Source organism: Folsomia candida, unplaced genomic scaffold (assembly GCF_002217175.1).
Source record: "Folsomia candida strain VU population unplaced genomic scaffold, ASM221717v1 Fcan01_Sc004, whole genome shotgun sequence".
Classification (NCBI taxonomy): domain Eukaryota; kingdom Metazoa; phylum Arthropoda; class Collembola; order Entomobryomorpha; family Isotomidae; genus Folsomia; species Folsomia candida.
The window spans coordinates 5,348,770-5,354,769 of NW_019091196.1; positions in this window are offsets into that span (position 1 = coordinate 5,348,770).

Here is a 6,000-nt window from a genome sequence, read left to right on the forward strand (position 1 = left end):
TTACCCCCGGGGTATTATTAATCCCCCGAACATAGTTAAACTATCATTTTTCGTGGGAAATGAAGTATAAAGAAAATTAACTGAATTTTGAAATTGATGTTAATTTTGAATGGTTAGAAATTTAATATTCATGAAAATATCGATCATGTATAATTTCATAATTCCCCTCCGGGTATTAATTCATGTTTGTAAAGGGAAATAATTAAACTTCATTTTTCGTGCGAAATGAAATATTAAGAGGACTGAATTTCAAAATTGATGTAAATTTGAAAGTTAATACATTGCCATAAAAAATTGCAAATTCTTAACAAATAAACTCACAACATTCCAGACAAGTTTAGTTTGTAAAATTATTCTACAGGTTTAAAATTCATGATCGATACTCCCGATGACGAGAGAAGAAACGATTGATTATTATTACGTATTGATCGAAGAGGTGAATTTTTAATGCGCATGAAATTTTATGCTTTACATAGGCATCAATAAGTGAAAGCGGATAATTTTGTGTTGTCGGTCGTAGTGAAATTGTTTCCCTTTACAGTTTAATAATGTTCGTGTCGTGTTATTTGTTTGGATTTGCGTGGATTTGGATTGGAGGTGAAGAAGGAAATGTGCAAACTTTGTAAAGTGGTGGGTCGGGTGCATAATTTATAAAGGAAATGGATGGATGGGCGATACGAAACATGCATCAAATTAAATATAACGGTTGGACTTGATAAGTTAGAAATATATGGATTTATTACTTTAGTCATGAAAAGTAAGATGTGATGGATTATGTAGTAATTAATGAATTAGTTAGTTAATTATGGATTGTCGGTAAAATGAATTTCATTAGTCACATTTAAAGCCAGGTAAATATACAAAATTTTTGCATTTTTTCATGTAAATTTGTCATATTTTAGCCATTTTTGTTGCAAGTTAGTGATTCATAAATTGTTTACTAATGTTATGTAAGCAGAGTCTGGTTAATCCGGGATTACGGATTGAGGATTGAGATTGGGATTGGGGATTAATTAATCCTTAATCCCAATCCTCAATCCGCAAGTTTTGACTTTTAATCCCTAATCCTCAATCCCAAAAAGTTTTTTGAAAAAATAATTAATCCCTAATCCTAATCCCGGAGCGCATTGATTAATCTTAATCCAAGTTTGGGATTAAAATGGGATTAAATCAGCTCCACCTGCTGAAAATTCTCAGAGACTTTGCCAGTTCTCCTTTTGTTTCAATTAAAAATATGTTTCCCATAAGTTATGGGCCATAACTATCGAAATTCCATCGTTGTATTTCACAAACAAAAATTCGATATTATTAAACAAATAGGGAAGTAATTTAATGTCTCTCCAAAACAATGGGAATTACCCTCCGAATATTTAAGAAGTTACCTAAATGGAAAGCAACCTCTTAATGCTCTAAATTTTCCCTCCCCTTAAATGGAAGTAGCCTCTCATTTTGCATATCACAAATCTGTGTAAATTTCGTATCAGTGATGGGTTTTACTACCAGAGTCCGGTTGAATATGTTCTTAAAAACCCTAACTCTTCATGTAAAATGTTTACTCAGATCCCCAACAGATGTATTTATGAAAAACATTTTTTTAATTCGTTTTGAATAGCTTAAAAATTATTCTGTTTGACTGCAAAAATGTGAAAAATAGCTTAATATTTCACACTTACAAATAACAAGCTTTCCACATGCTTTGGTTTCATATTACATTAATGAATGGAATCTTCCTGATTTTTATTTAAACCAAGTGTTTGTTGTTAACAATGATATAAGTGCGCATGGAAATCTCATAAATGAATGGAATTATTTATGTATTGCGAATTTCTTAATTTCTCTAAAAGAATATATCTTTTTGGAAAAACCGCTGACATATGTAAAAAAAAACCTATTGAAGTCTATCAAAAAATGCACGTTTGTGGCTAAATTACAAGGCTGTATGTGCTATCCATGAGTGGTTTTTACCCTCCATATTAAATTTAAGATAAAAATAATAACTTTTAAAAACGGTACATAGTGACCCTATAGTGTCACTGGTTGCACTTTGCTCACTTGTAACTTCATATTCTTTCGTGGGAAGCGATTAGGTATTAATCGCTAATTTCACTGCGCCAAATTTCACCTTTTTAAGACAATTTTTGAAAATCGCGACTCTATAGTTAGTTCGATTTTATTGCGCTGATGAGAAAAAATCGGTGTACCATTGTACGTGTACCAGTTTTTTTTAAGAATTGGTACTGTATAAAGATTCGTCTGGCAATTATAAAAGAATTTTTCGATATTGTCCTGCACCCAAAACCTGTACCAAGCGTAAGCGTGGAGGACCTGTTAAGTTCACAACAGTTTTGAGTACCATGTGCCTTTCAAAAATGCATGCTTTTATGGAAGCCTTAACTTTAATCGTATATAAATAATACGCTTTTTACATAAAATGATAAAATTATGGCTTGTAGATATGTACATTATTTTAAGAGGTAGTTTGCCACCGAAATCCTAATTCAAAAATAACTTTAAGAGGCAGGTATCCATGAAGGGTACTTTTAAAATATTTGGAGGGTACTTCCCATTTAATTGGAGAGGCTTTAAATGCATGCCAACAAATAGTTCATGTATTTAAAAACATTTGATAAGACTTCATCTGTTAAAGTTGATTTTAGTTCACTGATGACTAAGTAAACTTATTTTATGTCACTCATCTGTACACTTCATATTCTTGTGGCCGTATAATAATAACCTAGAGTGGCCAGTGGTAATGCCCACTCATTCACACTTGAATGTTAATCAAATGGAGACTGGACTTAAGTCACTTAAGCGACAACTCACACTTTAGGTCATTATTTATATGGTCATTAGGTTATTCAAATTCAATCGCACTGTTAAGACTTATAAAACAATTTAATTAAGACATCAGAAACATTAACTAGATATAAATGTGATCGACGATAAATACGACTTTAATCCCATTCCGGGATTAAAATCGGACTAAATTAATCCTAATCCCTAATCCCATTGAATGACTTGAGAGATTTAATCCCGAATTAATTTTAATCCCGAGTTAATTTAATCCCTAATCTCAATCCTCAATCCCGAATTTTTTAAAATCAATCCGTAATCCTAATCATTAATCCCACTTTCGTTAATCCCAAGACTCTGTATGTAAGTAAGTGCGAAAATGTTACAAATTAATTAGATACTAAAAGTGTGTAAACTTATTTTTCCGGGCTAGTTAAAACACATAAAAATTTTGATTTATTTTGTATTTGTATTGTAAATATTATACAAATGATATAAGTAGTTTCATCCAATAATGAATTTGTTACGATTGATGTTCGGAATTTAGTTATGGTTTACACTTCAAGAAAATTTATTGAAAAACTGAAAACTTAAAAAATTATGACAGAGTAAAACGCCAGAAGTGTTTTTTTGCATTGATTCGTTGAAGGTATTTAAACTCGGCTTTCCTGCTCAAACTAACAAGATGTCACAACTTGACTATTTCAAATTGTTAATCACGCTCTAATGATAAGCAAGTTTAACATTTGAGATAACTTATCTGGCAAACTTGGATGAAAATCATTAGATATTTACCGATAAGAACCACTCGATACGTAGGAATTATTATGGATAATCAGCCAGCTTTCGGCAAGCAGGATTGTTAATTTGCACTGCAAATGGCCAACTAATAAAGACACATCACTTATCAAAATGCTTAGATAAATATGCATACGACAACACAGTGATGTCAGAAAAGTTAATAATTTTCCATGAAAAATCAATCGATACCTCCAGCTGATAAGACTTATTATATTTTCCAACCAAACGCATGATGTGATGATAACCACCTTATCGCCTATTTCCACAAGAGCAACGTCACCGTACTATCAATCACTGAATCCAAATATTCTGGCGCCGTCTCTTTCGTGAAAAGCTTATAACTCGCGTACCTCAATCTAATCGGGGGGCACGATTTCGCCACCCGTTTCGCCACACGGTCGTCGACGTCGTCGGCATCCTTCCAACAAATTTTCGCCAACGTGGCGACCGACGCCTCGTACGGGGAGGCCAACACGTTCTGCACCATGAATAAGTTAGCCGCCCCGGAAAAGCTGAGGTACGGACAGAACGCCCACGCCGTGAAGGACAACGACTCGTAGAGGCGAATCGTCCCATAATTTACGGCCGTTTGGTTGAAGAATGCGGGGAAAAATATGTTAAAAGTTTGGGTCGAAAAGACCTCGTTGAAATTGAGTTCGAGCAGTTGAAGTTGGCGATACGTGGCGAGCAGGGTGTCGCGGCGGCGACGTTGGCGATGATTACAGATCTGCATTAAATTTTTAAATTTTTAAATTTGCATAATGCTCTCATTTTAAGGTTATTATAGTTTAGCTAAAGAATGCTGTTTTTTAAATGTACTTTTATTCCAAAATAAAATAAGTAACTTTGTGCACATAACTTGCAAAACCAATATTTTCGAGGATAACACATTTTTTGTTTCGGTTTGTTTATTTTGAATAAACAAAACAAAACAAACCATTCAAAAAACAACCGGTTTGAATGTTTTGTTTCGGTTTGCAAGAAAAAACCGAAAATTTTGAAACAAACCGAAACATTGCGACCCCTAGTTTTTTGCGCCTTGCATGCATTTCTTGCAGGTCAAAATACCTGCAAAAAACTTTTCTTATCCTTAATTCTTTTAAATTGTTACTTACACCTATTTGCGCCACCCAAAAAGCTAGAAGTTGGGCCAAGTTGGGGACGAAAGTGATGACGAGAATGTTCGCGGCCCAGGCGTAGGCACCGATGTAGGCTTCCAGAAGGGAGAAGAGGAAGACGTTGGTGGGCGTGGGGGAAGTTAAGCAAGTCGAGAAGAAGATTGACATTTGGGGGTAATTCATGCTTAAGGAGAAGACACAACAGGGGAAGAGACCGATCATGAAGAGTCCCATCTTGATGTTGGCGAGGAGACCGTCGTCATCGGTGGGGTAGGGGGATTTTACAAGGGGGAGATACTCGGCTGAAAATAATGACCCAGTTCACGTAATCATTGGTAACTTTGTAAAATCCGTAAGTTTGTACCAACCAAGTTTCAACCAACTTTTCAAACTAAAAAGACTCGCTCAATCTGAGTACATAAGTTTACAAAAATTTGTAACAGCTACTTCTCCTTCGAATTGTTTGTAAATTTTGTAAAAGTTTGTAAGTTTACAAAATTTACCGGTTTTACATTATGCATTATCATCGTTTCAATAAAAATAAATTTTATAGCTCAACGCCAAAGTCAAAATATAGGAATTAGGATTTTAAAGCGTTCAATTTGTAGATGAACATCTTCGTGGTAGACAACAATCAAAATTGCATTGACTTACAATTAGTCTCTAATCAAAAAATCTTATACACAGGTTCAGGTCCTTAACTTGTTTTAAGATTCAAAATGGAAACATTAGGTATCGTTGCTTTCGAGTTCTTTATCTTTTTCATATTTTAGGAGGTTTTTTTTTGTCGAATTTGATCTCCATGCAATATGCAAAAAAAACTTATCGCGGAAACGGAGATTTGTAAAGTTAGCAGGTTTACGAAAAAATAAAAATATCGGGAAATTCTACGTGGATTAACCACCTTTTCACCAAAATTTACGCCGTGACCTTGTTAAATTCGGATATGAACTAACCTTGAGAATTCCGACTGAATTGAGCACAGCCCTCAAAAAGGGGGCAAAATTGGTGACGATACTTCCATAAGAGGACGTTTGCCCACCACGCGGCCCAATTAGTGACGATGAAGACCCACTGCATGACCATGGGGGACAACTCTTTGGCGGGGATGAGAACCCAGAATAACTGATAAAAGAGGAATATCTCCTTAACTCCTAGCAGGACCTGCCCCACCCACCAGGCCGGCACGTTTAATCGGGCCCCTTTTCGTACCGAATAGCGAAAAGTACGTCGGATCGCGTCCCAACGGAAGGGCGTCAACCCAAAGCGGAACAAGAGGGGAAAATAC